General features: G+C 37.5%; 1 protein-coding gene across 4 annotated transcripts in view; it reads right to left on the bottom strand.

The window, feature by feature from the left end:
* The window catches only part of SAMD8 (sterile alpha motif domain containing 8), a 55,404-nt gene that overhangs the window by 32,428 nt on the left and 10,965 nt on the right, over positions 1-12,011 (bottom strand). The window contains exon 1 of one of the 4 annotated variants that reach the window (XM_070227747.1): positions 3,421-3,520. The exons of the other annotated variants lie outside the window; for them this stretch is intronic. The gene's annotated coding sequence lies outside the window, so the exon portion shown is untranslated. Of the gene's footprint in view, positions 1-3,420; positions 3,521-12,011 lie in introns of those variants that run through there. 4 annotated transcript variants of the gene reach the window in all.

Raw genomic sequence — 12,011 nt, 5'->3', positions numbered from 1 at the left:
AGTTCAGTGGCATTAAGTACATTCTCACTGTTATACAATCATTACCACCATCCATTCCAGAACTTTTTCATCATTCTAAATGGAAACTCTGTAATCATTTAACAATAACTCCCCATCATCCCCTCCCCCAGCCCCTGGTAACCACTACTCTACTTTCTGTCTCTGAATTTGACTATTGTAGGTACTTCATAGAAGTGGAATCACACAATATTTGTCCTTTTGCATCTGGCTTACTTCCCTAAGTACATCTTCAAGGTTCATCCATGTTGTAGCATGTGTCAGAATTTCCTTCCTTTTTTTTTATTGAGTTCATAATAGTTTACATCAATGTGAGATTTCAGTTGTACATTATTTCTTGACTGTCACCACATAAGTGCTCCCCTTCACCCCCTGTGCCCACCCCCCATCCCCTTCCCCTGGTAACCTCTGAACTGTTTTGTCCTTGTGTTTGTTCATATTCCACATGAGTGAAATCATCTGATGTTTATCTTTCTCAGTCTGGCTTATTTCACTTAGCATAATTCCCTCCAGGTCCATCCATGTTGTTGCAAATGGGATGAATTTGTTTTTTTATGGCTGAGTAGTATTCCACTGTATATACCACATCTTCTTTATCCAATCACCAGTCGATGAGCACTTGGATTGTTTCCATGTCTTGGCTATTGTGAATAGTGCTGCAACGAACATAGGGGTGCACATGTTACTTTGGATGGTTGATTTCAAGTTGTTTGGGTAGATACCCAGTAGTGGGATAGCTGGGTGTGTGGTGGTTCTATTTTTAGGTTTTAAAGGAATCTCCATACTGTTTTCCATAGTGGCTGCACCAGTTTACATTCCCACCAGCAGTGTATGAGAGTTCCCTTTTGTCCACACCCTCTCCAACATTTGTTATTTTTAGTCTTAGTGATTATAGCCATTTTAACAGGCATAAGGTGGTATCTTAGTGTAGTTATGATTTGCATTTCCCTGATAATTAGTAATGTTGAACATCTTTTCATGTGTTTATTGGCCATCTGTATATCTTCTTTGGAAAAATGTTTATATCCTCTGCCCATTTTTGATTGGGCTGTTTTTTTATTGTTCAGTCATCTGAGTTCCTTATACACTACGGAGATTAACTCCTTGTCAGATATATGATTTGCAAATATTTTCTCCCAAGTGGTGGTCTCTTTGTTTTGACCCTAGTTTCTTTTGCCTTGCAGAAGCTCTTTAATCCGATGATTCCTTCTTTTTAAAGGCTGAATAGTATTCTCTTGTATGTATATATCACATTTTGTTTATCCATTCATCCATTAATGGGCACTTGGGTTGCTTCCAACTTTTGCCTACTGTGAATAATGCTGTTACGAACATGGGTGTACAAGAATCTATTCAAGTCCTACATTCACTTCTTTTGGGTATATACCCAGAAGTGGAATCGCTGGGTCATTTGGTAATTCTGTTTAATTTTTTCAGGAATTGCCATACACTTCTCAAAGCAGCTGCACCATTTTACATTCCCACTAGCAATGGACAAGTGCTCTATTTTTTCCACATCCTCATCAATGCTTGTTATTTTCTGGGCTTTTAAAAAAAATAATAGTCATCCTAATGGGTGTGAAGTGGTATCTCATGGTGGTTTTGATTTGATTTCTATAATGATCAGTGATGCTGAGCATCTTTTCATGTGCTTACTGTACATTTTCTCTATCTCCTTTAGAGAAATGTCTATGCAAGTCCTTAGACTATTTTTGAATCAGGTTGTTCGTTTTCTTATTGTTGAGATGATGTGTTCTTAAATGAATAGTTCCATGCTGGCCCCCTAATACCTCTGCCGACTGTGGCATTCTTCTGGCACACCAGTTCAAATCTTGTTCTAGAAGTCATTCCCAGCAGCCCAGCCCAGAGCCTAGAGCAGTTTCAGTCTCTTGAAACCAAATTCTGACTGAATATAGCAGCATAGGCCCTTCAGTCTTTCAAGTTGTCATCTTTCAAAGCCAAGCACCCAAAGGCTTCGAGCTCTCTCATAAGGTCCACATTTTGTTCAATTCTAGGTAAGGTAAAACAACTCTATCTTGTTTCCTTTAATTTCCTGGGAAATTAATTAAGCAGGATATGATTTTATCTGTTCTTCGCATTAAATATATATATATTCTTCCATTATCTTTGGAATGAATGACATATTTTATTTCAATAAGCTGTACAACTATTTTCTTCTCAACCAAGCACACTGAGGTAGTGAAAAAAGACTTAAGTAGTAAAATGTACCAATAATTTTAAAAAAAAACAAAGACTCTGATCTGGCCATTTCATCTACTAAGTGTCAAGAATAAGAAAGTAAACAAATACCACACTAGAAACTAAAGAAAGGGGGAGAAAAGGGAAAAAAAGAAAGTATCCAGCAAAAATAAATAAATAAGTATCTAGCCCCTAGTGCAGCAGGAGAGCTTAGTGGGTTTTTGTTAGGTTATTTTTGTTTTATTTGTAGAGGAGATAGTAGCAATTACTAAGAACATTACTAAGGCCTGTACGATTAGCACACAGCAGGTTCTCAATAAGCATTATTAAATGAATGTGCAAAAAAGAAGTAGCAATCAAAATAATTTAATAACTCAATTCCCAATACCCTTCCAAACAGGATCATTACAAACAAAACAAAAAAGGGGTTGGCCCAGTGGTATAGTGGTTAAGTTCGTGTCCTCTGCTTCAGCAGCCTGGGGTTTGCAGGTTCGGATCCTGGTGTGGACCTACACACCACTCATCAAGCCATGCTGTAGTGGCATCCCACATACACAACAGAGGAAGATTGGCACAGATGCTAGCTCAGAGACAATCTTCCTCAGGCAAAAAGAGGGAGATTGGCAACAGATGTTAGCTCAGGGCAGATCTTCCTCACCAAAAACAAAACAAAACAAAACACCACCACCAACAATAAAAAACCTGCCTTTAGGCTGGTTACTTCATTCTTCAGAATATACATTCTGTTAAAAAGATTTTAAAATTTCCCTTTATTTCTGCATATTTTTAATCACAAATTTTCAGAGCTTCAGACAGTTTCACATCAACAAATTTAGAATGTCTAATTGCCAAAAGATAACCCCTGGTCACTAATTCGCTAAATTCACAAGAAATCAGGGCCTGATATTCAGTCTCAAAGGTTCAAAACTGTATCTCACCAGTACCACAGAGCTGATCGAACCAAAGGAGACTAAGAGCAAACTCATAAGATACTGATGGATAAACCAGAACGCCAATACTAGACTCTTAAGTGTCTAGAAAGAATGCTCAAGTACCTTGCTCAAAGCACACCTTTTTATAATTTTGAAGTATCCAATAGGCTGATTTAATAATCAGAATGTTACTTGTAGAGTAAGTAAGCATAGCAAAGAAAAGCAGATGATGATAACCAAAATTTAAACCAGACTGTGCTACACAGAGTACCTGTCTAGAAAAAGATGGTTCACACCTCCCAGTTTCTCTCTCTCTCCCTCCCAGACGCTGCAGGATACACAGAACCAATTCTCTTTGACTCCTCCTTTGCCTATGCTCCAAGGAAACAATATACCTATTAGAACACTAGAATTCATATATTAGAATAATTTGAAATTTAAAAACATGCCCGTACCTATGTCCATGCCCCACCACAGGACAACTGAATTAGAATCCCTGAGGGCATAGGAGCTTTACATCTATATTTTTTAAAAGCTCGTCAAGTGGTTCAGATACGTAAAGAAGGTTTCAAAGTACTGTGAGACCACCCAATCTAATTCTGTCTGTTCTTCTATTTCTGGCTTGGATAACATTTAATCTTTGAGGTACCTTTGCACAAATCTTATTTCATCCATTATATGTTGATTTTATGTTGAGTTCTTGTCTCTTTTATATTATAATCTATGTGATAAAACTGAATAAGATATAGTTAAACATATACATAGAACTGCAGGAAAAAATATCTCACACTCTAGGGTTGACTGCTGATATATAATATTAAGAAAAATTGTACTTACTTTATATTAAAAATAATTGTTTAAAGTTTGGAGAGCGAGGGGAGGAGGAGAGATGGCACTGGACGTGTTTCTTAAAACACTAATAGCAGTATTTCAACCTTTACCTACTATCTACCTAAGGCTCTATAAACAGACCATTTCCTATTATCCCTAAGACCTTCCTTTTTCTACATAGATAACAAATTCAAAACTGAAGATGTCAAATGAGACTAGCTAATCATTTTAACTTTAAAGAAGTCCAAAAGAAAATAAAACAAATATTGTCAGAATAAGAAAAGCACACTGGAAACAAGATTCAGATGACTTTTTAGCTGATTTGTAAATATAGAAAAAATTATGCAGGACAGTAGGGCTTCTTTATTATAAAAGTATCAACTTTTATTAAAAGACCCTTTTGCAGATAGAAACAATACATTTTCCTCAATGTTTGTCTAGAAATCTGTGCTATTTAGGTACCAAAACCAGACAAATGAATATATTAATAATGCAATACAAACAGCTGAATAAAAAGCATATCTTTCCATTTCAGGCTTGCAACTACCCATTTCCCTTAAAGTTTATAAACACTACCAGGTCACTAGCCCAGTATCCCTGTATATACTCCCAATCAATAACCCTCTTTATCCTCCCATGGTAATCACAAACCTATCTTTGTGATAATGCCCCCTTTTTTTATAGCTTGATTTTATAGTTTTTCTTTATAGCTTTACTATTTAAGCAAGTATCCATAAATAATACAGTTTAGTGTTGCCTGCTTTTTGTATTTTATATGAATAAGATCAAACCGTGTGTATCCTTTAAGTCTTATACAAAAGAAGATTGCAGAATTCACCTATTACAAAAAAAAAAATCTGAACCAAATTAATCTTGGAAAAAGTTTAAAAGACTGTTAAATTGGTAAAAAAGAGACTTACGATTGAAAACAATATAGGAAATGTTAAACAGTCATTTTAATTTGTCCATTAAGACAAAATAAAGGGTATATTACCTAGGAAGAGTTAACTGCACAAAATAGGAAGGCATATTCAACCAGAACTAATAAAGTTTGTGATATCCTTCAAAGGAAGAAGACAAAAATACATATTGTTCCTTGGTGTGAATTAGTTAATCCTTTTTGAGCTAAAAAGTCCCAGGAGGACTTGTTTATTTAACTTTTGTATGATGAGCACAATGAGGTGAACAGGATTATCAGCTATTCAATCAATACCTACTGGTATAAGAATACAGCAGGCAGGATGTGTAGGTACAAGATACTTGATGTCTGCAAAGTGTTGTTCCTTAAAAAGAATAAATAGCCTAACTCACAGACTCCTTAAATTCCGAACTGTGTTCAGTACATTTTCAGGAAGTAACAACAAGTAATAACTAGATTAGTTAACACTTAAGACATTTACAAAGTGCCAGAAACTGTTCTAAGTATTTTACTTATATGCTCAAATAATCCTCATAAACCATATAGAATAGGTATTATCTTTATCCTTTTACAGATGATATAACTGAAACAGATGGGTTAAGTAACTCGCCCAAGATAAACTTGTACTAGTAACTAGTACAGAAAAGTTTTCAACTCAGGCAATTTCATTTCAAAGTCCATGTTCTTACTACAACACACTGCCTCACATGAGCTGAGGGCTTTTGTACCTCTGTAAGGGTTGAATTTCATGAATACTAAATATTTTCTAGTTATCAGCAGAGGAATTTATCAAAGGTCTTCAGTTACATTAGATAAAGATTACACCAATGTGACCCTAATAATGAGGGCTTTTTTGAATCATAAATGTTGCATTGTTCAGTCTCAAACATTTACTGTTTGCTATACACAGATGTCCGATACCAAGGGACTGGGAATACAGACAGTATCCTTAAGATGCCCTCACGTTATGTTTATTTACCTATTAAACATTCATTGTTCACATATTACATGAAGAGTATTGCAACAGGAAATGTGGTCTCTACCTAGATGAAACAGATCCTGCCATCTATGACTTTACAGTCTAGAAAAGGATACTAAAAGAAAGTCACTAAAAAAGGGGGAAAAAGGAATTACAGTTGCTAGTTCTCTATATATATTAGCTCACTTAATCCTCAAAACACTAATAAAGTGGTTACTCATGTAACCTGTTAAAAATTGGAAAGTTAAGGGAGTTTTAAAAAAGAGGTGATTTCTAGTTGGTGAGATAAGAGTTCTTAGAAGTGACATTTGAGCTGAGGCTCAAAGAAGGGATGAAACTGTGGCTTGAGATAGAGAAATAAAAGTATACTAGCAGAGGAAACTGCATGAGCAAAGACGTAAAGACAGAAAACAATAGAGAACATTAGTATTCATAAGGCACAAGGGAGTCTTAGGATATTAAGTAGAAAATATGAATTGGGGCCAGATCATAGAAACCTTTAACTGTCAAGTTAAGAATATTCTATAGACAATAGGTAGCCACTAGAGATTTCTGAACAAGAGAATGACATAAAGTGTGCTTTATAAAGAATAATTGTGGGGCTGGCTCCGTGGCCAAGTGGTTAAGTTCGCGTGCTCCACTGCGGCAGCCCAGGGTTTGGATCCTGGGCACGGACATGGCACCACTCGTCAGGCCACATTGAGGCGGCGTCCCACATCCCACAACTAGAAGGACCTGCAACTAAGATATACAACTATGTAGAGGGGGGGTTTGGGGAGATAAAGCAGAAAAAAAAAAAGATCGGCAACAGTTTTTAGCCCAGGTGCCAATCTTTAAAAAAAAAAAAGAATTGTTAGAAGGGTATAAAACAGATTGTGAGGGTTGAAGCTAGCATGAAAAGTAATGAGAGATTGAATGAAAGAAACAGCTTCTAAAATGTAGAGACATGGGATGAAGGAAATACAGCAGATGAAAAGACGCCACTGTCTGCACTCTTTAAACTTTCTAACAGGTACATTTTTTTAAAATAGCATACGTGGACTTCTACTTGTGGAAAGATGGAGTAGACATACTTTTCCCTATTCTCCCCAAGCATTACATATAACACAAACATAAGAAGACTGAAAGGTGGAGGAGGAAGGCAGACTGGCTAGGCAGCTCAAGACTGGAGAAAAAGACACAATAATAAGTTATCCGGTGTTTTTGTTTGTTTGTTTGTTTTGTCACAAATATCCCAGACGGGGATGAAGATGGCAATCAGGAAATGCCGATGGATGCAGATAAGAGTTGCAAGGAAATCTTGTTTTCTCCAGCCAAGGGATCAGAAAAGAGGCAGCTTAGCAAAGCAAAACATTTAGATGATAACTGTTCTATTCCAGCCAAACAGCATAGAAAAAACTACGCCTCACCTCCACCACCACCCCTGCTAGCAAAGGCTGAGTGGAGAGCCCAGATTTCTAACTCTGTCAGGCTGTAACTAGGCCATATCTCCCCCGACCCGTCCTACCAGGATGATATCAGAAAAGGCCAAGCAGGGAACAGTCTGCAATAACTGCCTAGCAGTAACAAGTCCCTCCTCCTCTGCTAAGACGGTGTCAGTGGAGACCTTATGGGGAGCCTGGACTTCTATCCACCTAACACTGATGAGGTCCTGCTCCCCCTCCTTGCTGAGGTGATGTCAGTGAAGGCCTAGTGGAAAGTCAGGACTAACACACGACTTAGTGGTAGAGGCCAAACACACCTACCCATCCTCCCACCCTCCAAATCCCCCTCCCACCAGGAAAACAATGAAGTACCCTATCCCCTCCCAGCCAGCAGAGTAGAAAACCTGAACCTCTACCTGACACTAAGGAGGCAGTACCTATAGAAAACTACAATACGGGCAACCAATATCCCCCATGAATACAAATGCAAAAATCCTTAACGAAATATTAGCAAATAGAATTCAGCAATACATAAATAAGTATAAATACGTACATACACACCCCCCACCCCAAGAGCAAGCAGAGGTTATTCTGGGGATAAAGGCTGGTTCAATATTCAAAAATCAAACAAAGTAATGCACCATGTTAACCAGATAAAGAAGAAAAAGCACAAGATTGTATGAATTTATGCAGAAAAAGCATCTGACAGAAATTTCATCGTGAACACTCATTCATGAGAAAAACTGTCAGAAAAGCAGGAATACCTGTAGAGGGGACATTCTCAATTTGGTAAAGAACATCTATTAAAAAAATATACAGCTTTAATGGTGAAAAACTGAATGCTTTCCTCCTCAGATCAGGAACAAGAAAAGGATGTCCACTTTCTAAACTGCTATTCAACACAGTACTGAAACTTCTGGCCAGCACAATAAGGCAAGGAAAGGAAATAAGAAGTGTACATTTTGGAAATGAAGAAATAAAAGTATTTCTATGTATTTGCAGGTGATATGATAGACTACAGAGAAAAATCCCAGGGAATCTACAAAAAAAAAACCCTCCTAGAACTAATAACTAAGTTCAGTAAGGTTGTAGGACACAAGAGCAACATACAAAAATCAATTGTATTTCTATATACTAGCAATGAACACATGAACAAAGAAATTAAAAATATAATACCATTTATAATTACTAAAAAAAGAAATACAGGCACATTGCCTGTATTGCCTCGGAATTATTGCAGGTTTGGTTCCAGACCACCACAACAAAACAAATATCACAATAAAGTGAGTCACAGAAATTTTTTGTTTTCCCAGTGCACACAAAAATTATGTTTACACTATACTGCAGCCTATTATGTGTGCAATAGCATTATATATAAAAAATGTACATACTTCAAAAAATACTTTATTGCTAAAAATGGCTAACCATTACCTGAGCCTTCTATGAATCATAATCTTTCTGTTGATGGAGGGTCTGGCACCAATGCTGATGGCAGCTGACTAACCAGGGTGGTGGTTGCTGAAGGCTGGGATGCCTGTTGCAATTTATCAAAATAAGACAACAATGAAGTGTGCCACACTGACTCTTCCTTTCATGAACGATTTCTCTGTAGCATAGGATGCTATTTGATAGCATTTTACCCACAGAAGAACTTCTTTCAAAATTGGAGTCAATCCTACGAAACCCTGCTGCTGCTTTATCAACTAGGTTTATAGAATATTCTAAATCCTTTGTTGTTATTTCAACAATCTTCTCAGCATCTTCACCAGGAGTAGATTCCACCTCATGAAACCACTTTCTTTGCTCATCCCTAAGATGCAACTCCTCATCCGTTAAAGTTTTATCATGAGATTGCAGCAATTCAGTCCCATCTTCCGGCCCCACTTCTAATTCTAGTTCTCTTGCTATTTCTACCACATCTGCAGTTACTTCATCCACCGAAGTCTTGAACCCCTCAAAGTCATCCATCAGGGTTGGAATCAACTTCTTCCAAACTCCTGTTAATGTTGATATTTTGATCTCTTCCCATGAATCACAAATCTTCTTAATGGCATCTAGAATGGCGAGTCCTTTCCAGAGGTTTTCAATTTATTTTGCCCAAATCCATCAGATAAGTCACCATCTAAGGCAGCTATAACCTTACGAAATGTACTTCTTAAATAATAAGACTTGAAAGTTGAAATTATTCCTTGATCCATGAGCTGCAGAATAGATGCTGTGTTAGCAGACATGAAAACAACACTAATCTCCTTGGTGCACTGTCAAGGAGCAGTAACGTTTTTAAGGAATCCTTTTTCCTGAGCAGTAGGTCTCAAGAGTGGGCTTAAAATATTCAGTAAACCATGTTCTAAACAGATGTGCCATCATCCAAGCTTTGTTGTTCCATTTATAGCACACAGGCAGAGTAGACAGCATAACTTCTTAAGGGCCCTGGGATTTTCAGAATGGTAAATGAGCACTGACTCAACTGCAAGTCACCAGCTGCCTTAGCCCCTAACAAGAGAGTCAGTCTGTCCTTGAAACTCTGAAGCCAGGAACTGACTTCTCTTCTCCAGCTATGAAAGTCCCAGAAGACATCTTCTTCCCATAGAAAGCTGTTCTGTCTACACTGAAAATCTGTTGTTTGGTGTAGCCACGTTCATTAACGATCTTAGCTAGATCTTCTCAATAACTTGGTGTAGCTTCAACATCAACACTTGCTGTTTCACCTTGCACTTTGATGTTATGAAGATGCCTTCTTTCCTTAAACCTCATGGACCAACCTCTGCTGGCTTTGAACTTTTCTTCTGCAGCTTCCTTATCTCTCTCAGCCTTCATAGAATTGAAGAGAGTTAGGGCCTTGCTCTGGATTAGGCTTTGGCTTAAGAGAATGTTGTGGCTGGCTTGATCTTTTATCCAGACCACTAAAACTTTTCCCATATCAGCAAAACAGCTGTTTCGCTTTCTTATCATTTGTGTGTCCACCGGAGTAGCAGTTTTAATTTCCTTCAAGAACTTTTCTTTTGCATTCACAACTTGGCTAATTGTTTGGCACAAGAGGCCTACCTTTCAGCCTATCTCGGCTTTCAACATGTCCTCCTCACTGAGCTTAATCATTTCTAGCTTTTGATTTAAAGCGAGAGATGTGCGACTCTTCCTTTCACTTGAACACTTAGAGGCCATTGTAGTGTTATTAATTGGCCTAATTCCAATATTGTCAGGTCTCAGAGAATAGGCATGCCCAAGGAGAGGAAGAGAGACAAGGGAATAGGTGGTCAGTGAAGCAGTCAGAACACACACAACATCTATCGATTAAGTTCGCCACCGTATGGGCACGGTTCATGGTGCTCCCAGACAATTACAATAGTAACATCAAAGATCACTGATCAGGGGCCAGCTCAGTGGCCGAGTGGTTAAGTTCGCGCGCTCTGCTGCGGCGGCCCAGGGTTCGGATCCTGGGCGTGGACATGGCACCACTCGTCAGGCCACGTTGAGGCGGCATCCCACATCCCACAACTAGAAGGACCTGCAACTAAGATATACAATGTGTACAGAAGGAGTTTGGGGAGATAAAGCATAGAAAAAAAAAAAAAAAAAGATTGGCAACAGTTGTTAGCCCACGTGCCAATCTTTAAAAAAAAAAAAAAAAAAAGATCACTGATCACAGATCACCATAACAAATATAGTAATGAAAAAGTCTGAAATATTGTGAGGATTACCAAATGTGACACAGAGAAATAAAGTGAGCAAATGCTGTTGGAAAAATGGCACTGATAGACTTGCTCAACACAGGGCTGTCACAAACCTTCAGTTTGTAAAAAACACAGTATCTGCAAAGCACAATAAAGCAAAGTGCAATAAAACGAGGTATGCCTGTATTCAGATCTAACTAGCATGCATAGGATCTGTATGTTGAGAATTGTGATGAAAGAAACCAAAGAAGACCTACATAAATAGAGAGATATTCAATGTTCATGGATTAGCAGACTCAACATAGTAAAGATGTCAATTCTCTTCAAATTGATATAGTAAGTTTTAACACAATTCCTAAGAAAACACCAGAAAGACATTTTTGTAGATACGGATAAGATTATCCTAAAATGTATATGGAAAAGTAAAGAAACTAGAACAGCTAAATTAATTTTGAACAAGAATAAAGTGGAAGAAATCACTCTACTCAATTTCAAGACTTATTATATTGCTATAGCAATCAAGACTACATGGTACTGACAGAAGTATAGACACATAGATCAATTGAACAGAATAAAGAACTCATAAGTAGCTTCACCCAAGTACGGATAACTGGTTTTTGACGAGGCTACAAAAGGAATTCAATGGGAGATAGGTGAAAAATAGTGCTAGTACAACTGGATATTCATAGGCAAAAAATGAATCTTGAATCTCACACCTTATGTAAAATTTCATTCAAAATGGATCACAGATTTAAATGTAAAGTGTAAAACTACAAAACTTTTACATAATAACAGGAGAAAATCTTCAGGATCTATGGCAGAGTTTCTACACAACACCCAAAAGAACAATCCAAAAAACCCATAAACCAAAAAACCCTAAGTTGAGCTTTGATAAAATTAAAAACTTTTACTCTACAAAAGACCCTGTGAAGAGAATGCAAAGACAAACTACAGACTGGGAGGAAATACTTGCAAACCACATACCTCAGAAAGAACTCCTATCTTGAAGATATAAAGAACTCCTAAAATTCAAGATAT

The sequence above is a fragment of the Equus caballus genome, chromosome 1 (genome assembly GCF_041296265.1).
Source record: "Equus caballus isolate H_3958 breed thoroughbred chromosome 1, TB-T2T, whole genome shotgun sequence".
In the NCBI taxonomy this organism is placed as follows: domain Eukaryota; kingdom Metazoa; phylum Chordata; class Mammalia; order Perissodactyla; family Equidae; genus Equus; species Equus caballus.
The sequence above is the reverse complement of the archived record's forward strand: the minus strand, read 5'-3'. Positions and strand labels throughout refer to the sequence as shown.